The sequence below is a fragment of the Schistocerca americana genome, chromosome 2, assembly GCF_021461395.2.
Source record: "Schistocerca americana isolate TAMUIC-IGC-003095 chromosome 2, iqSchAmer2.1, whole genome shotgun sequence".
Lineage (NCBI taxonomy): Eukaryota > Metazoa > Arthropoda > Insecta > Orthoptera > Acrididae > Schistocerca > Schistocerca americana.
This window is the reverse complement of record NC_060120.1, coordinates 31,137,375-31,159,443: the sequence shown is the minus strand read 5'-3', so window position 1 is coordinate 31,159,443 and position 22,069 is coordinate 31,137,375.

Sequence of the window (22,069 nt, the reverse complement as noted above, 5' to 3'; positions counted from 1 at the left end):
GCAGTAAGTCTATAGAACTTGTTTAATTGATAGGAACATCTGAAATTTGCACATTCAGTTGTAATTAGCAGATCATGAAACTGCGTTTTTACAAGTTGCTCATTTTCAATTGTCTGCTAAAATACTTCACACAAAGTTTAACTTGTCGTGTGTACAGTCACTGTTCTTATATAATGATATTCACTAATTTTCAGAATCATTATTAAACTTTATGAGTTATTGTCAATCAGAAACTATAAATAAATGTCTGAAGCCTGCTTTCTGCTTAAATGTCAGAACTTCTGGAAGTACTGATAGAAAGGTCTGTTCAGTCAGATGCCTAAATCATGGTAGGAATCCTGTACCTGATTTATTTATTGTTCAATTAACAAAATTATAAAAAGCATTTTAGTATTGCATATTTGATGTGATTTCATGTGACAAAAGTGACACCTGGGCAATCTTCTTACACGTATTGAATAACTGCAGTTGTAACATTTCCAAGTATTTCTAATTGTAACTCATAAAATCAATGTTATCAACAGTGTTCTTATTGTCATGGATGTATATAAGCAATCAAGTCATGAGAGATAGGGCTCACTGTTGTTCTTACTTCCGTGTGATGTAAGATCTGTGTAGCATTGTGAAATAAGATATTATTAAAAGATTCTCTGCAGATCATAAGCTTTTTTCACATTACACACTGTATAAACCTAAAATGTGTATACAGTTCTCAGCAAGATCTCTGGGACAATGAGCACATCTCAATTAAATATAATTCATTACTGATTATAATAGAGGGAAACATTCCACGTAGGAAATGTACACTCCTGGAAATGGAAAAAAGAACACATTGACACCGGTGTGTCAGATCCACCATACTTGATCTGGACACTGCGAGAGGGCTGTACAAGCAATGATCACACGCACGGCACAGCGGACACACCAGGAACCGCGGTGTTGGCCGTCGAATGGCGCTAGCTGCGCAGCATTTGTGCACCGCCGCCGTCAGTGTCAGCCAGTTTGCCGTGGCATACGGAGCTCCATCGCAGTCTTTAACACTGGTAGCATGCCGTGACAGCGTGGACGTGAACCGTATGTGCAGTTGACGGACTTTGAGCGAGGGCGTATAGTGGGCATGCGGGAGGCCGGGTGGACGTACCGCCGAATTGCTCAACACGTGGGGCGTGAGGTCTCCACAGTACGTCGATGTTGTCGCCAGTGGTCGGCGGAAGGTGCACGTGCCCGTCGACCTGGGACCGGACCGCAGCGACGCACGGATGCACGCCAAGACCGTAGGATCCTACGCAGTGCCGTAGGGGACCGCACCGCCACTTCCCAGCAAATTAGGGACACTGTTGCTCCTGGGGTATCGGCGAGGACCATTCGCAACCGTCTCCATGAAGCTGGGCTACGGTCCCGCACACCGTTAGGCCGTCTTCCGCTCACGCCCCAACATCGTGCAGCCCGCCTCCAGTGGTGTCGCGACAGGCGTGAATGGAGGGACGAATGGAGACGTGTCGTCTTCAGCGATGAGAGTCGCTTCTGCCTTGGTGCCAATGATGGTCGTATGCGTGTTTGGCGCCGTGCAGGTGAGCGCCACAATCAGGACTGCATATGACCGAGGCACACAGGTCCAACACCCGGCATCATGGTGTGGGGAGCGATCTCCTACACTGGCCGTACACCACTGGTGATCGTCGAGGGGACACTGAATAGTGCACGGTACATCTAAACCGTCATCGAACCCATCGTTCTACCATTCCTAGACCGGCAAGGGAACTTGCTGTTCCAACAGGACAATGCACGTCCGCATGTATCCCGTGCTACCCAACGTGCTCTAGAAGGTGTAAGTCAACTACCCTGGCCAGCAAGATCTCCGAATCTGTCCCCCATTGAGCATGTTTGGGACTGGATGAAGCGTCGTCTCACGCGGTCTGCACGTCCAGCACGAATGCTGGTCCAACTGAGGCGCCAGGTGGAAATGGCATGGCAAGCCGTTCCACAGGACTATATCCAGCATCTCTACGATCGTCTCCATGGGAGAATAGCAGCCTGCATTGCTGCGAAAGTTGGATATACACTGTACTAGTGCCGACATTGTGCATGCTCTGTTGCCTGTGTCTATGTGCCTGTGGTTCTGTCAGTGTGATCATGTGATGTATCTGACCCCAGGACAAGATGTCTGCTTGTGTCTGTATATGTGTGGATGGATATGGGTGTGTGCGAGTGTATACCCGTCCTTTTTTCCCCCTAAGGTAAGTCTTTCCGCTCCCGGGATTGGAATGACTCCTTACCCTCTCGCTTAAAACCCACATCCTTTCGTCTTTCCCTCTCCTTCCCTCTTTCCTGATGAGGCAACAGTTTGTTGCGAAAGCTTGAATTTTGTGTGTATGTTTGTGTTTGTTTGTGTGTCTGTCGACCTGCCAGCACTTTCATTTGGTAAGTCACATCATCTTTGTTTTTAGATATATAATTCATTACTGAGTTACATAACCCTCATAGACTATTTTACTATTTTCATTGATCACGTTACATTGCAAAGTGAATGGAATATTTAAGTGCCATCCAATAGCAAATAGGAATGTAACAATGTGGTGGTATGAGCAGGAATCTGAGGTAATGCTGGACAAAATGCTAATGTCATTTTAAGTTTCAGGTATGCCGAACATACAAAAACTAGAAAATGAAATTAAAGATGGAATCTGATGAAGATTAATTAAATCTGTGGAATGAAATGCTGGAGCTAAACTGTGTGGCCAGAAACTGAATTTTTGGGACCAAACCCACACCCATGACAATCAACAATGTGAAATTCACAACAACAAGATAAGTATCGTTAGCTTCAAAATCAGTTTTATTTACTTTTCTCAGTCTAGTATGTTCAGCTGATATATATATATATATATATATAAATAAAAATAAATAAAAAAACAACTATTTGTGCACGTTAGTTGTAACTTAATGAACTGATGAAGTTGTTCATGGGGTACAGGAAGTAGACAAAATGTAGATTCTGAATAGGACAGTGATGACGTGCAGGTTTTAGTGAACAATGGCAATGAGAATGATGAAATTTGCGAAGAGGGAGCTGTAGGCAGAGACTCAAGTAGTGTTTGCTCTCCATTTTGAGGATTCAACCACCAAAAACTGTTAGATAACAACAATGACATATTTAAAGAGCTCCAAAAGTCGTGCTTGGGTAGCTCAGTTGGCAGAGCACTTGCCCACGAAAGGCAAAGGTCCCATAGTTCGAGTCTCGGTACAGCACACAGTTTTAATCTGCCAGGGAGTTTCATATCAGCGCACAATACACTCCAATTCAGAGTGTAAATGGCATTCTGGAAACATCCTCCATACTGTGGTTAAGCCATGTTTACGCAATATCCTTTCTTCCATGAGTGCTAGTTCTGCAATGTTCACAGGAGAGCTTCTGCAAAGTTTGGAAGGTAGGAGACGAGGTACTAGCAGAAGTAAAGCTGTGCGGACGGGGCGTGGGTCGTGCTTGGGTAGCTCCGTTGGTAGAGCACTTGCCCGCGAAAGGCAAAGGTCCCGAGTTCGAGTCTCGGCCCGGCACACAGTTTTAATTTGCCAGGAAGTTTCATATCAGCGCACACTCCGCTGCAGAGTGAAAACCTCATTCTGGAAACATACCAGATGTTAATATTAAATTGTGTAATTTACAAGAAGATTTAGATACTAAGAGTTTTGGCAATGTTTGATGTAATGTATGGGGAAATGCAAATATGAAAAATTTTCCAGGAGAAAACAAATTACGTCCAGTTTTTTTTCATTTTTCAGTGTAAAGATAATTTTGTTTCAGGGATGTCTGAAAGTTTGAATTTAAATTTGCAAAAAAAGTGTTTGGGTGGAAAAGCATCATTTTGAACCAACTAAAATATTAATACAGATATAACTTTCAATGAATTTAAAAAATGTAAAATGAAATTTTCATTCTGCTGCCGAGTGTGCACTGACCTTTGCCTCTCGCGCCCAAGTTCTCTGCTGACTGAGCTATCCAAGCGTGACTCACGACCTGTTCTCACAGCTTTACTTCCACCAGTATCTCGTCTCCCATCTTCCAGTCTTCACAGAAGCCCTCCTGTGAAACTTTCAAGACAAACACTCCTGGAAGAAAGAATATAGCGGAGACATGGCTTAGCCATAGCCTGGGGGATGCTTCCAGAATGAAATTTTCACTCTGCAGCAGAGTGTGAATTGATACGAAACTTCCTGGCAGATTAAAACAGTGTGTAAGGACAGGTCATGAGTTATGATGTGGTAGCTTGGTTGGTAGAGCACTTGGCCGCGAAAGGCAAAGGTTCTGAGTTCGAGTCTTGGTCCAGCACACAGTTCTAATCTGCCAGGGACTTTCATATCAGCGCACAATACACTCCACTTCAGAGTGTAAATGGCATTCTGGAAACATCCTCCATACTGTGGTTAAGCCATGTTTACGCAATATCCTTTCTTCCAGGAGTTCTAGTTCTGCAATGTTCGCAGGAGAGCTTCTGCAAAGTTTGGAAGGTAGGAGACGAGATACTGGCAGAAGTAAAGCTGTGAGGACGGGGCGTGAGTCGTGCTTGGGTAGCTCGATCGATAGAGAACTTGCCCACAAAAGGCAAAAGTGCTGAGTTCGAGCCTTGGTCTGGCCACACAATTTTAATCTGCCACAAAGTTTCAGTTTGAAAAATGCTGTCTAAATAAGATTTGGTCATAAACTAAACAAGCAAGAATAAAAAGTGTTTCTTAAAAGGAGCTAATTTTGGGGAATGTAGTTGTAGAATGAAGGACTTTTCAGAGCAACAGTTAAAAACTTCAGTGTATTTGGGTGTCCTTGACAAATTAATCCAGATTGATGTCTTAAAGAGGAGATTACCAAATAAAGTTCAATGGGGATTGGTACATAGGCCAGATGATGCTACTGAACAGTTTCTAAGATATGTAGACAAGTTAGACAAGGCACGGGAGAGAAATTGGAAAGGGAATTGCCTGGTTGACAATGGAAGTCCTATAAGTGGAATCTTGGGAAAATTAAGAACTAGGATAAAGATTAGAGAAAATTTTATTGAATTCACAGTAACTGAGGTTTAATCAGTAGTATTACAGGGAAGTACAATAATATGGTGAACAGACAAGTTCTATTAATGTTCAAAATAAATAGTGTTTCTTTTATGCTGGGCTGTTTGCTGATAAAGGACCTGAATGAAAGTTTGATATTATGAATAGATTGGATTGTAAAAGTTGGATTCAGTTGGGATGACATGAAATTATTATTTACAGATGCAAAAGTGGAATTATTTGTGATACTGATCAGATATAGTAATGATAAATAATGGTAATAGCAGTAAACTAATCAGGGGAATGGAACAGTTGGATGAAAGCAGTTATTATGAGGAAGATTGGGGTTTTGGTAATGATGATATGGTACATGAATCATATAGTGCATTAGTAGCGGGAAAGGTAAGGCAAGCAGAGAAATTAAATTCAAAGGAAAAAGAGGAACCAGAAAAAAACTTTGGGAGTATTGTGACATCTTTGATGAAAAACGGAGAGTAAGAAATTATCAGTGTAAGCTAAAGTTGAGACCTCATGATCCACTCTTTATCAAGCTCTATGGTGTACCAATCTGTAAAAGAAATGTGGTTGAAAGTGAACTTCAGAAAATGCTAAAATGGAGATATAGACAGAAGTGGTAGTCAGTACAAGCTATATAGGGTACAAATTTGATGGAAAGGGTTCTACAGTTGATGAAAAAAGTGGAAAATCAGTAAGCTCCCTCAGGGGATGTGCACTCTTTTGTGTATCATGCATGTGTCAAATGCAAGGGACACTAGCCACGTGACTTTTTCTTCTGCGTTATTAATTATATTTCTGCTGTCACATTTTCTTCATACTAATCTTGGTGTCCACTGTATACAATCTTTTCAGTTTTATGTATCTATCTACCATATATATTCAACTGTGCACAAATCATAACTTGGATACAAGTTTAGTGGTATTGAAGGTGAAGTATGTATCCTCAGTTCATAAAGTTATGCACAAAGATTTATTTGAAATGAATTTTTATATCAGATAGATGTTATCTACACTTTCAAAGTAATTACAATTAATATACTGGTAATGAATCAGCTGGAATGTTGAAAAGGACAGTACGAATATAGAAAAGAATGCACAGATAAATGTTTGATGATGATGATGACGATGTTTGGTTTGTTGGGGGCTCAACTGCAGGGTCATCATTGCCTGTACAAAGTCCAAATTTTTTCACACTCCAATTTTTTATGCAGTCCAATCTAGCCACTGTTGCGAATGATGATGATGAAATGAGGAGGACAACACCAACACCCAATTCCCAGGCAGAGAAAATCCCCAACCTGGCCGTGAATTGAACCCGGGACCCCATGATCCAGGGGCAGAATATAAATGTTTGAGATAATCATAACAGTATCATTTATGTAGTAGGGAAAGGAGTTCTGCACAGGTGATTGGCAAACTACGTGAAACACCTATGTGATACCAAATTCAGCTGTGATGCATTTTACTTGTGGTAACATAACTATTACATATTATTTCAGCCTGCACATTTATATATTTTTATCTTCTATCAGTGAAACATTATATCAAAGCACACTATATTGATTCCTTACTATTTATTGAACGATCTTCCACATTGTGATTGCCTGTTCACTCATTGACAATTACTGATTTTAAAAGCAGCTTGTTTTCACATGTGAATGGTTAGCAGATGTTTTCTTATAGTTAGAACAATAGCACATATATCTATCACTATATTGCTTATGATTGCAGGAGGCTAATAAGTGATTTGGCACTCTCAAGTTTTTATAACTTTCATGAACCATGTGATAGCACGAGTATATCCACATGCAACATTACACACTTAGCGAATTGTTACACCTTGTCACACCAAACCCAATATGATCCAATTGATTGTGTGGGAAGGGGGTGGGGGGTCACACTTACTTTGGCATCGTACACTGAAAAATCATAATACATGACTGAGCTAACACATTACAATATTGCACCTTTTGAAGGAATATATCATTATGGTATATGTGAAACATGAATGAACTGGTTTGATCCATCACACCATTAGACTATGATGATAATTGCCAATTTAACTTGGTCCAAAGGGTTGCAGTCCATACTACAATGGAATATTTGTACTAGTAACTTTTATTCAAGGCAAATATTAATTACTTTTTTCAGTACATTTTGCCTATTCACCCCTGAATATTAATGTTGAACATGTTGTCACTATACTGTCTTTTCAAAGCAGAACAGGAGTGGAAGTTAACTGGATATAGTTTGTCTGGATAGCCTAAACTGTACCTGGTTACCACCATTTAATTATATAACTGCACCCAAAAAAGATAATTTCTTTTAATGGAAAAGTCTCACATTTGTTGAATTAATCTGCACATTGAAAATTGTAATATAATGTCAAGTCTATCAGCCATAGGTGAAGTTTATGCTATAACTCCAAAGAGAGAGCAAGATTGATCCAATACGTCTTCAACTTGTATGCACTATCCACTTAATCAATGAGATTTGAGATACACACATATTTTATGTATGTATATCATACTGTTGCCACACAACTAACCCACTTTAAGTTTGTAAGCTAATATTGAATAACAATGGGATTGCACTACTGTGACACTTATTGAAGAAGAATTTATGAGAAAAAATATTACGATACAAAAAATAAAGACCAGATGGAATGTTATTGAATTTTTAACACTGAATATGATACATGCCATTCTATTAGAGTGTATAACAATTCTTACTTCAGTAAGCATGAGACTGAGCTAAATATGAAAATAATAACTGTAAAAGTGATATACGAATCAAGGACTTGTGAATATTTTGAATGAAATACATCAACATTACTGGGTTAAATTTCTTTCTTTCTCTGTACAAGACAATTATGGGTACTGAGATTCATTTTATTTTTATGTATTTCTTTGTATGTTCTCTACCTGATGTTTTTCCTTTATTGTGTTATCAATAATATGTAAAGAGATACATTGTTATATGTAAGTGCTGTGGCTGACAGAAGTAGTGATTCAAATTGTGATTTTTGCAGGACTGACACATCATATACTGGAAAGGACAGTTACCTGCTGTGATGAGATGAGAGATTCTGTGCGAAGAAAGAGAAAAGTTTTTAAACGATTACCCTTTAAAAACTTGCATGTCTCATTTATTTTGTAAATTCCTTGTAATGCTAAGATATTCATTATAGACCAACTGTATAATACTTCATATATTACTTCATTCGTGTATGCTTATGTTCAAAGCTCTATCATCAGGATTAAAGTTTGTACTTATTACCTGTTCACTGTTTTGCGGATTGCCTAGAAGAGTTTTGTGCATGCTACAGATGTAAAGTACTCTTTGTGGCGTACTGAAACATAACAGATCAGCTTAGATAGCAAATTGAATGCTTTGATACCACTTTTATTGAATGATATTCCATGTTGTGTTTGCTTATCCATTTATTGACTTTGAAAGGAGCTTGTTGTCATATTATGAACGGTTAGCAGATGTTTTCTTATAATTAGAAAAATGATAGATGTACCCATTGCTGTATTGATTATGAGTGGCAGGAGGATAGTAGGTGATTTGGCTCTCTCAAGTTTTTATAAACCTTCTTGAGTATATCCACTTGCAATATTATACACTTAATGTGTAAAATAAGCAAATAGAAATATAATAACAGTTATGCAGTGTTTCTAGTGAAATTCAGATCAAAGGCTGAACTTAATAACAGTCATAGGCAGCATTCCACATCGAACTCTATGGATTAGACAGCTAACTTTCAATGTGTTGGGTTAGGTAGGGGATAGGACCTGAACTCCTGTAGCACACACCCACCAACATTAAAAACATTTATATGGAAATTTTTTAATAAATGTGTGGTAAACTCTATGCAGGTGTGGAGGCACAGTAACACTTCCATACAGTTATGACAGATTTGATCCACTTTGCATAAATACAAGACAATGCAATGCACATGCATTCAGTCAGATACCATGAACAGACTAGTCAAAGAGCCCACAAGACAAGAACACAAGACACACATTATGTTCCGTAGTCTTGATTTCAGTCACTACAGTGAACATTGCATATGGCACAAACCTTTCAATGCCTTGTAGACAAATATCTGCTGCAAGTTGTGCTCCTGAGGAGGAGGCACATGAATGTGAACAACATGTTGTTCCACCCTATTTACTAAAGCTGGAAGTGGGAATGTGCAATACAAATTTGTACAAAGGCAAGAGCAGTTGATCGGCTATTCACGTCCACAGTGGAACTGCTTCCACCTAGCATACCCATAGTGACACTACCCCCCACTTCCCTCCACTCCACTCCACTCCACTCCACTCCACTCCAGTATGGAGCACCAAAAGTAGGGAAAGTGGAGGCACCATTATTCCAAAATGTGCCCATGCAGAAAGGACAGAGGCCACAGGAGACAGCTGCAGCAAGAGCGGGAAAGTGTGTTGGTATTGCGTCGCAGTGATGATGTCGCTGTGTCATTCTATCCATCAGGGGCAGACATGCCATTGTCATCTTGATGTGATGACATTAGTGCATCATTCCCTTTGTCTGGAGGAGGGGAGTAGGGCTGAAGACTGCAGTGGGTGTATCAGAGGCAGGTGTAAGATCCTCTTGTTCAGAGGCTAATCCTTCATCACTTTCTTGGTCCAGCAGTACCAACACTGTTTGAGCTGTTGAATGGAGACAGTGGAGGGTTTACCTTTAAGTAAAGTAGTGAATGTTTATCAGCACTCTGTAGCACGTTGTATGATCTGCAATATGGTTGTTGTTGGCTGTTTACAGTTACTGTAAAACTGCCTTGGTTACTGTTTCTCTGGTGTACACTGTTTGAACAGTTGTGCCAAAGGTGAAGGGTGTGTCAAAGTGATAGCATTGTGAAGGTACTTTTTGATAGCATCAAATATGTGTTGCATCTCCGAGGTCCAGTTCAGCAGAATTTGAGTAAAATTTCGAATATAGATAATCAAGTATCTAACTTTCAAAAAGGATTTAGAACAGGAACAGCCAGAATAATCAACCAGAACCCTGTCTGAAGTACCAAGCCATTAATGGAACAATCAATACCTCCATGTATTGGAGTACATTTTGGCACACAAATTTCTGGCACATCTGCAACAAGTGCACCCTCCCACCGCACTACCATCATATGCATGAAGCACTGCCGGAAAACTTTAGTGAGATTTCAGTACATTATGGTAGTGACAGGAGATAGAATGTGGCCCATCAAGTTGAGGACATGTATGTCACACAGTCTTTCACATACCCAAGCGTGAGAGCAGAATCTGGATTCGACTACAGGTATTTCATAAGTATTCTAAAATTGAAAACCTGCAGGGGAGGAGGGAGTTATCTACACTCTAAGGCGTTGATTGGGTAGTTTACAACATCAATCCCATTTCTTGGCCACTCAGCACAAAGCTGAAATTCATTTGTACAAACCAAGGTGGCGTCATCATAGAAAAAAATATGGAACATTGCAGTGTGTTGATGTATATAACCTCTTCCAAGACACTTTTCTCGTGACCTATTGGAAGGAGACAGAGTACAAGATCACGATGTGGCCCTATCTCAAAGCATCAGGCTTTAAGAGCCCAATAAAGATGTTTGACGTGTTGATTCAAAAAGCAATTTTTAGACTTACCTTACAGTGCCACAGAAATTATTTGCTTTTGCTATACCAAACTACTGTTCAGCTGTCAACAACCATTAGTTGGAAAATGTGGTGAAGACACAGAAGTTTTGAAGTTTGCTGAGTGAACTTGAATTAGTTCTTCAAAAGCAAAATGCATGACAGAAGAAGGGTAAATGATGCGAATAACTACCAAACCTAGGGAAACAATAACAGATGTGTGCCACAGAATGCACTACAGAAAAGAATGGGACTGCATGAACTGGTAAATTGTGAACACCAACACTAGGGAGAAGATAATCCCCATAGGTTCAAAAGCAACTGGCATGAGCAACAACATGGCCAGCAGGCAGATAACGGATGGTGTGGCCAGTGGTACATTTAATGCAATGGTGAGAGAAAGGAAGCCAGGGGACTGAACCTGTCTAATGGCCCTCAAAACTGTGGTAATAATTGGCAACAGAGATGAGCAGTGCCAATTTGTAATAGCTCCACTAATTGCTTAGGAAATAGCTGGATTACACCTAGTACGGTATGATGACATACAAGAATTACTCTCGGAAGAAAAGGAGGAGATTGCAAGGGAGGACCTCCGTACAGTAATTTTGACTAATGTGGACAGTGACAGCTACATTATGGCCAGCTCAGAACAGGTGTTCCAAAGATGTACAGCAGATAGAAGTTGGCTGATTCTCACCATGTGCAAAATGAAGATAAAAGGTGTGATCACCAGGAAAAGCACCAATGTTAATCTGCAAATTAGGCTGGGATTAATGTGCCAAGTGCACCATCTGGAATCAAATTTTCTAGTGGGGCCAAATCTCTCAATACCAATCATCACTGGTATGAATTTCTTGAAAGATCATCAGCCGATACTCAACCTAGGAAGAGGCCTGGTCACGCTAAACAAGGGGGGTGAAATTGTCATCAGGTTCGATGAGCAGGCAGTTAGGGTGCAACCGCCACCCAACAGTCTAAAACTCTGTTATATACAGAATAGTGGAGACAGAAATGACCAACCAGTCAACGGTCGTATGAACATCTGTGTTGAAGAAAAGACCCACACTGAACAGATAGAAAGTATTGAACATGGCGGCAAAAGAAACAGAGGAACTACATTCTGATGGGAAACACCGACATGTTTCTGCCAAAGCCTCGTATTATCAAAAACTTCACGTACCATTTCCGCATCAACCACACACAAAGCCCTTTATGTTGCCATATGTAATCCTGCATATCTGCTGCATAAAGTGGCCAGTGAGATCGCTAGGATAAAAAGGACAGTGTAACTGAGCCAGCTAGATCAACCTACAATAAACTCACAAAGGTCACTGAAAAGAAACATTGATCAATTCAGCTCTTCCTTGATGCAAAGCAGGTAAACATGGGAAACCAAAACGGAGAGACCGGACGTGTGGGAAGAGTCGCTCCGAAACTTACGTGGGGTACTGGTATTCTTGATCGATTTCTGCAGCAGCTTCTGGCAGATCAAGTTGTATTCTGAAAGCAGGCAGTACATTGATTTTCTTGCATTAGGGAAGTGGTATCAGTTCAGAAGGCTGCCTTTTGGTCTCACCATGCAATCAGCCACATTTATCAGAGGTCTTCATGGCATCCTTAGTGATTTTCTCAGGGAGACATGATGCGAACCTGGTATAGAAAACAAGCACATTTGGTATCTGTGTACTCACAAAAAGTGAGAGAAATTATTCAGTGACAGAGTTGGAAGCACTTGCCATGTTGAGGGGGTTCCAGAAGTTTAGATACTACTTGTACGGTTGAGGCTGACCAGATGGGTGCTCCTGCTCCAAGAATTCGATTTCCAAGTTATCCATGTCAAAGGGCCCTAGGATACAGTCATTGACATTGTGTTGAGATCTCTGACAGGATTCATCTAGAAGGATACCATTTTAGCCTGTATTACATGAGAAATGTATCACTAAAATAGGACATAACCAAAAGTATGAAAGATATCAAGAACGAGTGGGATAAGTACCTGGGACTTGCAGACCTAGAACAGAAATGGGAGGACAGGAAGGAGGCAGCAATCAGACAGTTTTACCTACTCACAAAGGGGCTCTTGTTCCAGAGGGGGACTGTAGATGACTCACTGTTGCGTGTGTGCATCAGCCATTGCTGTGGATCCTGTACTTAGTTGAGTTGTCTCTTTTGTGCAGCGCAGTTGGCCACACCTGCACACCTCAGTCCCATTCCTTCACAAACACGGGGTGGGCCAGACTAGCTAGCACTGTGCCTCACCATGCCAGGCAGGATGCTCCAGTGCGACCTAATTCATGGTCTTTCCCAGGGGAAGCAGACAAAAAGGATCATCACACCACCCCTAGTGGAAGCAGCCTGCAGTGGGTCATGTGCCTCACCCGCGGAAAGGTCTTTTCCTAATGGCTTGGCATGAGGTGGCTGACAATCTGTTAATCTGCTGGCATCCAACACCCACTGCATTCATCAGCAACTACAGTGGTGGACAGCCTTGGGGAACCCCCTCCCCAGCATCCCTGTGCACATTCCAGGTGACACACCTCCACCAGTGGCACACAAAGCCACATGGGGCCCAGCTCACATTAGTCATCACAGTTGTGTGCCACATAGCACCACACTACCTCACCGCCAAAGGGCCATCCGTAAAGGTAATGCGCAGTCAACAGTGGCCACACTACACGTGCTCCCACAATGAGCATGTTCTGTGAGATCGCCCGACTTCACTACCTTGCTCCCCCCCCCTCCCCTCTCCCCCCCCCTCACGCTCTCTCTCTCTCTCTCTCTCTCTCTCTCCCCCCCCCCCCACTCCCCCACCCCACACACCCTTGATACGCCCCCATGCTTGGACACAGCACTCCTCACAAAAGACACTGCATGTGACAAGTTTACACAATGTTGAGGCATACATGTGAAGATATCACAGAAACACTTTCTTGTGGTTAGGTATCGTGCATACAACAGGCCAAACCACAACCCATAAATCTCATTGATTTGAACTCCTATTAGCAACAAACTCTAGTTCCACATGTAGTATATATTATTCTTGTATTTACTTTGTATATGATTTATGTATTTGCCTTGTTCACATCTTTTTGTATTCACGTGTTATTCTATGAGCTATGTTTTGTAGTAGGCACTTTCCTTTTTTTTTTTTTATGTTCACATCTTTTTCCATGTTCATGTGTGTTATCCTATGAGCTATATTTTGCAGTAGGTGCCATCTCCCCCCCCCCCCCCCCCCCCCCCCCCCAGGAGATTTGTTTTTGTACAAGGTTTGGAGGATACTTATGGTCTGTGTAGGTCTTGGTATATTTCGAGAGAGACCGCTACTGACTACATATGTGACGACCACCGATGGCTAGGCTGTATGGAAGGGACTTCTTGGTATGGAAAGGGTGCAGCTGTCGAAGTGGAGGTATTGCTGGTGGTTAGTAGGTTTGATATGGACAGAGTTACTGAAGTACCCATCTTTGTGGTGGAGGTCAACATCTAGGTGGCTTGTTGGGTTGAGGAGGACCAGGTGAAGCAAATGGGGGAGAATTAGTTGAGGTTCTGGAGGAATGTGGATAGGGTGTCCACACACTCAATCCAGATCACAAAGGTATCATCGGTGAATCTGAACCAGGTGAGGGGTTTAAGTCGGTGGAGGAAATGGTTGGTATCTTTTACACACGAGGGTACGTTCCGGGTAATTGGTTGAAGATGTTGGTCTACGAGAGCAGAGATTCTCTCAGTGGGGGCACAGTAACCAGCCACAAAGGGGCATCCTGGGTGGTTGGATTTATGGACTTTAGGAAGAATGTAGAGCAGAGAGATGGATTCCGGGGAGAGATTCTGGCATGGGCCTAAGGATTTGAGGAGTGACTGGAGATCCTGCTGGATTTCTGGAATGGAGTCATCGTGGCCAGGTTTGTAGGTGAAAGTATCTAACAGCTGGCAGAGTCCTTCTGCCAGGTAATCCTTGCGGTTCAAAACAATGGTGGTGGAGCCTTTGCCTGCAGGTAGGATTTTAAGGTCAGGATCAGTTTTTAGATGGTGGACTGCAGTCCTTTCTGCATACGTAAGGTTAGTTTGCATGTTGAGGGATTTTGGGAATGATGGTTAGACAAGGTTTGAAGTTAAGAAATTCTGGAAAGTTAACTGGGTGATTTGGGGGCAGTGGGGGTGGGTCATGGTTGGATGGAGGAGTGAACTAAGTTAGGCATGGTTCAACATTGTCTTTGGTTGAGTGTGATTGGTAGGGTTGGTGGTGAAGAAGTGTTACCACTGTAGGGACTGAGAGAAGGAAAGAAGGTCTTAGACAAGTCCTGCATGATTGAATTTGGCGGTGGGGCAAAATGCGAGGTCTTTGGAAAGGACTGATATTTCTGTGGGTAAAGGTTCATGACTGTGTTATGGGTCTGTTTAGGTTCTGGATTCTGTGTGGTGGTGGGAGGGAGTTTTGGAGGGTGGGGTAAGTGTAGTAGGTCTGTGAGACAAGGTCTATCAGCTGTGAGGGGACATGGGGGAGGTTTGGGGGTTGTTGTAGAAGTGGTGGACAGTGGTATTCCAAGGCGGGAGTAGGAAATGAGCAGGGTGGAGAGCTTTTTGAGGTGGCTTTGTGCACATTGCTCTAGTTCCTGGAGGACAAGAGTTTCAATGGGTGTTATGGGTTCCAGGAATTTAGGATTGCATTGCAGGAAAATTTTGTGGATGGAGATAAGGTACTGCAAGGAGCTTTGGGCTTGGTTGATGGGGTTTTGTTGGACTATGTTGGTGAGGGCTAAGGACTGGCAGAATCTGAACAGGTGGAGGTCATTGTAGAAGGAGGGGTGGCAGCTGGAGATGGGTAATTTGATGACAAGGCCATTGGGGGAGGGGGGTTTCCATAAGACAAGGAACAACACAGGAACAGTATGTGGGACTGGGTTTCGGTTAAGGAAACTTTTCTATATTGACGCAGATGGAAGGATCAAAGGTCCATGGTGGTGGAAAAAATGTGAAAAATTATGTAAATAACGTAAAATTACGTCCGAAAAAGTTTGCAAAATACACCCAAATATGTGTGAAAAATCACAAGAAGGATGAAATGGATGCAAAAGAGGGAAACACGATGAAATCAGAGAGTCAATAAAACCGAAAGGCGAAAATTCACTAAAATGTAGTCACAAAGAGATCAACAAAAGGATACAAATTGTAGCGGCAACACCCTTTAGCATAGGGAAAGTTAGTTTTGTGCAATATTTGGAGCACAAGTTACAGCCAGGTGCAGGCTGGATTGCAGTAAATTACACATACCAGCAGTTGCGAAGGCAAATAGAGGCCACGGGGGCTTAGACTGCCGGAGAGGGTGCACACAGCAGTTTCCAGGGCGCAAGTCACAGGCAGAAGAAGGCCACTGGCCAACCTAAGTGTTATGGATACGCGACGCGAAGCGACGTGAAACAGAGGCACCCAGCCGAGTATAAATGGGTGACATTTTCTAACGAGATTCATTCAAGTGTGGTAGCTCTCCTGGGCAGCAGGGTGTGTCACTGCTGGGCTACACACAGCAACAGATGGGGCGACAGCGTCCCAGTCCATGGCGGGTCATTGGTGCGACCCTCTGAGGCTGACGCAGGGTCCGCAGCCACCCAGCAGTGGGCCACTCTTCAGCTCGCCACCGCGGGCAGTCATCTCGGCTCCTGACACATGCCGGAGACTTCCTGAGGCGAAGGCCACAGATTCAGATGCCGGATAGCCGGTGCTTGTTCGTCGCTGCGGTCTCAGCCACGCCAGGAAGGAGAAGGATGCAGCTGGCCACCCACGGCTCACACTGAGCAGCGCCGAATTGGCTGCTGGCGCGGCCATCCTGATATCATCGGAACTCAGCAGGCCAGCCAAGGCTGGCATGACACAGCGTTGTGTTGCACAGGCCACTGGGCTGCTTTCTCAGCATTGCGGGGCCCAGGTGATGCAGACCGAGGTGAACAGAGCATGTAAATCATTTGGAAAGTTCTCGCCAAGTGTTAATATGGCACCTCCTGGCACCCACCCACTACATTTGGTGTCAATACGCCACATTTGGCATCTGATACCACAACGAAATAATTAAAAAAATATATAAATATATACAGAGTGTCCCAAAAAGAATAATCCGATTTTAACTTGTAATAATATTGAGACAAATGTCACTAGGTAACTGGAACAGCGCTAGATATGTAGTTGGCATGGTCTAGAGTTTCAGAAAAAATCCACTAGATGTCGCTACGAGTGCTGACCTGGGGCATTCAGCCAGTATCGTGCAGTATGGCGTCCGCGCAACAGGTGGTGTATTGTGTTATTGACTTTAGTCGTACTCGATCAGTGATGGCAGTTCAGTGTGCGTTTCATATTTGATTTCGTGCTAAACCACCATCACCAAAGAACATTCGACGATGGTATAAACAGTTTAAAGAAACAGGGTATGTTTGTAAAGGCAAAAGTCCTGGCTGGCCACGCGTTCCTGAACAAACAGTGGAACAAATCCGACAAGCATTTGAGCAGAGCCCCCGCAAGACTGTGTGTCGTGCTAGCCGAGAACTTGTGTTACCATGCGTGACAGTGTGGCGTGTGTTATGGCATCGTTTAGCCCTAAAACCATACCGATTACAATTGGTACAAGCTCTTTGACATACTGACAAAGTGAAGTGAGTGGACTTTAGCAGTGCTATTATAGACATGGAAGATGTGCATATATGGGGGCTCGAAAATCCTCATGAAACAATTGAACACGAACGTGATTCACCAAAAGTGAATGTTTTTTTGTGCTGTTTCGCAAAGCAAAATTTATGGACCCTACTTTTTTGAGGAAGAAACTGTAACAGGACAATCATATCTTGCAGTGCTACGGAACTGGTTATTCCCACAATTTGACTCTGACTATTTCATCAATAAGCAAGGTGGAGCACCACTACGCTGGCACAAAAACTTATGCAGTATCCTCAATGTCAACATGCCTCAGTGTTGGATAGCGTGTACACGACCGCGAGACCAGGCTTTACACTCTTGGCCTCCTAGGTTCCCTGACTTTTCAACACCATTGCTTCTTGTGCAGATATGTTGAACAGTGTGTTTACGTTCCTCCCTTCCCTCATGACATTGATGACCTAAAAACCATAATAGCAGCTGCTGTAGTTTCAGTGACAGAAGACACCTTACGCTCAGTTTTGGGATGATTCCGCTATTGGCTAGATGTTGTCTGTGCAGCCAATGGAGGACATATTGAACATTTATGATGAAGTTTTATAAGCTTCTGTCTTTTCTGAGTAATTTAGTACGCAATTTGTTGGTGTTAGGCCTTTCTTCCTAATAAATAATTCTATTTAAAATTGGGTCATTCTTTATGGGACACGCTGTATATTTTACTGTGGGTAGCAGGTCTGAGGGTGGGTAAGTGTGAAAAAAGAGCGTGGAGGATGTGACTGGATGAGGCGGAATCCATGGGTGCGAACTAGTTCAGAACGGAGAAAGAGGGGGGGGGGGGGGGGATGGGTTCTGTGTGGCACCGGAAAGGTGCGGGAAATAACAAACAAAAATATGGGAGAGTGATCCATTTGAAGGTATAGGATTAATGATATCGGTGGGAATAATGTGGGACATAAGATGCTGCACCAACACTCAGCGTGGTCTTATAACACAGTGGTGAGTGCGGCCAAGACGGTTGATACACTGTGGCTTGTAAGTAGAGGGTGCAGTGCGGTTTGTAAGGCGACAAGAGAAACAAAAGAAAGAAGGAGGGACACTGAGTATAGTAATACATTCAAAAATAGTAACAAAGGAAAACAGCCCTGGGTTAGGATCGAAGAAAGGCCATCAGGTAAAAATCAAACAATGGAAAATCCAAGATGAGATGTAACAATATCATGACAAGGGAACTTGTTACTCACCATATAGCGGAGATGCCGAGCCGCAGATAAGCATAACGAAAAGACTGTCACAAAGACATCAGTACCTCCATCCGTATCAAACCTACTAACCACCAGCAGTACCTCCACCTCGACAGCTGCCACCCGTTCCATGCCAAGAAGTCCCTTCCATACAGCCTAGCCACCCATGGTCGTCGCATCTGCAGTGATGAGCGGTCCCTCTTGAAAAATATTGAACGTCTCACTGAAATCTTCACAGACCATAATTATCCTCCCAACCTTGTACAAAAACAAATCTCCCATGCCTTATCTTTCCATTCTCCCACCGCCTCCCAAAGTCCCATTGACTGGCCTCAGAGGAGCATTCCCCTCGTAACTCAGTACCACCCTGGACTGGAGCAACTGAATTACATTCTCTGCCAGCATTTCAACTACCTCTCATTGTGCCCTGAAATGAGAAATGTCCTGCCCAGTATCCTTCCCACCCCTCCCACAGTGGTATTCCGCCGTCCACTGAACCTACACAATATACTCATCCATCCCTGCACAACCCCTGCTGCCAACCCCTTATCTCATGGCTCATATCCCTGTAATACACCTAGATTCAAGACCCGTCTCATACATCCTCCCACCACCACCTACTTCAGTCCAGTCAAACATCACCTATCCCATCAAAGGCAGGGCTACCTGTGAAACCAATCATGTGATGCACAAGCTGAGCTGCAACCACTGTGCTGCATTCTATGTGGGCATGACAACCAACAAGCTGTGTCTGCATGAATGGGCACTGACAAACTGTGGCCAAGAAACAAATGGACCACCTTGTTGCTGAGCGTGCTGCCAAACATGACATCCTTTCTTTCAGTGACTGCTTCACAGCCTGTGCCATATGGATCCTTCCCACTAACACCAGCATTTCTTAATTACGCAGGTGGGAACTTTCCCTGCAATACATCCTACATTTCCATAACCCTCCTGGCCTCAACCTTTGTTAGTCACTGTCCTCGCCCATCCAGCCCCTTCCCTGCTCCCATTTCAGCACTACACAGCCCTCATTCCACCAAGGCACCAAGTCTTTTCACTTCTCTCGTTTTCTGCTACCTCCGCCCCTCGCCCCTGCCCACCATCTAAACTGCAGCGGATTTTTGACAATTTTCACAGTTCTAAATATTTATCACAATTCTTTCTCATCAATTCAGAGAATGTTTCTTGTATTTTTGTTTTACATCGCTTTGTTCTACACCATATGCTTCATTATGTGCTATTGAATTCAGTGTGAGTGCATGGTGTCTGAAAGTTGCAATGGAAATGATTTAAGTGTAATTCATTCTGAGAGGACATTATTGTCTCTTTGTATTGTTAAGTCATCAGCTTGTCCTGGGACACATACAGTATACAGGCAGGCACACACAATTAGTGTGTGCGTCTAACCCTTACCATTACGGAATACGGGGAGTAGCTCACAATTGGTTCACCTCTTACTGTAGCAACAGGCAGCATAAGGTCATTATGTACAATGTTGAGAATGGCTGTGATGTGGGGTCTGAGTGGGGTACTGTCAGGTGGGGAGTGCCCCAGGGATCAGTGTTGGTGCCACTCCTGTTCCTTATTTATATAAATGATATGCCCTCTAGTATTATGGGTAACTCTAAAATATTTCCGTTTGCTGATGACACTAGCTTGGTACTAAAGGATGTTGTGTGCAACATTGGCTCGGTTTCAAATAGTGCAGTACATTACCTAAGTTCATGGCTTGTAGAAAATAAACTAACGCTAAATCACAGTAAGACTCAGTTTTTACTGTTTCTAACACACAATTCAACAAAACCAGACATTTTAATTTCACAGAATGGGCATATGATTAGTGGAACTGAACAGTTCAAATTTCTCAGTGTTCTGATAGATAGTAAGCTGTCGTGGAAAGCCCACATTCAGGATCTAGTTCAAAGACTCAATACTGCCATTTTTACTATTCAAACGGTATCAGAATGAGTGATCGTTCGAAAATTAGTCTACTTTGCTTATTTTCATTCATTTATGTTGTATGATATTATGTTTTGGAGTAACTCTTCCCATTCTAAAAGGATATTTTTGGCTCAGAAATGTGCGGTTCGGGCAATAAGTGATGCGAGTTCACAAACATCTTGTCGACCTCTGTTCGCAAGTCTGGGTATTTTGACATTGGCCTCCAAATAGTTATATTCCTTATTGTCATTTCTTGTTACCAATATTAGTTTATTCCCAAGAATAAGCAGCTTTCACTCGGTTAATACTTGGCAGAAATCAAACCTGCATTTGGACCGGACTTCCTTAACTCTTGTGCAAATGGTGTGCAGTATACTGCTGCATCCATTTTCAATAAGCTACCACTCAAATTCAAAAATCTTAGCAGTAATCCACACACTTTCAAATCGAAACTGGAGAGTTTCCTCATGGGTCGCTCCTTCTACTCTGTCGAGGAGTTCCTTGAAAATTAAGCTGATTCTTTTTGTATTGCTGATAGTGTTTACTTAAACATATGGACCAACTTTTTTCAGGTTCATGAACATTTATTTTTATCTGTTATTACTTTTATGTTGTAATTTCCTGTACCGAGACGTTCCATGACCTTGAAGATTTGCTCCTCAATTTGGTCCTACGGAACTTGACATGTAAATAAATAAGTAAATGTGTCTTATTTCAGGTGTAAGAGTAAATTCTATTATTTTTCTAATATAGTATATTATGTATATTTTTCCATGTAAATGGACAATAAATGCTACTGTAACCACAGACACTGACAAAAGTGTCTGGGAAAATAGAGCCACAGGCTGAACCACTGCAAGGTGTCGGTCTGGCAAAGTATGTGTTCCCAAAAACTCTGGAAAAATTATTGGTGAAATGAATTTAAGTATATTGTGACTAATGATATAACAGTGAAAAGAATTTGTGTGCGCTTGTAATGGTGATGGCCAGTGACAGTTCAAATCATGTATGTTCTTATAGTGTATAAAAATTTACTATATTTGATTTGCACTTCGTTTTGAAATGTACATGAATTAACTGTGTATCTGGCATTGAATCATTCTATCTGCTATTTCTCAATATGTTAGTTGGGGGGGGGGGGGGGGGGGGGATATAACATTGCAAGCTGGAACTACCCTACTTGCTATTATTATACTCTTATTAATAAATGTACATTTTTCCTTAATTTCCATTAAGTCTAATCATACACACTGAGTAAATGTCATGCATGCATAAATCTGTAAAAATGTTAATGTTATTCAGACCACATCTCAGGCAGATTCATTTTTCAGGTGTCATTTGTCAACATGTTCATTATGGCAATGTATTTAGTTTCTTTAGAAACCATATTAATTTAAATTAACGAGTAACTGAAAATTTTACTTTAGTTTGATGGTGATGGAAACAATGACACATACCACTAGAAAGACTGGAATCTAGACTGCAACAACACGTTTTAATTTTCCTGCAACAAATTGTATTGTATTGTATTGTAAATACAGAGAAT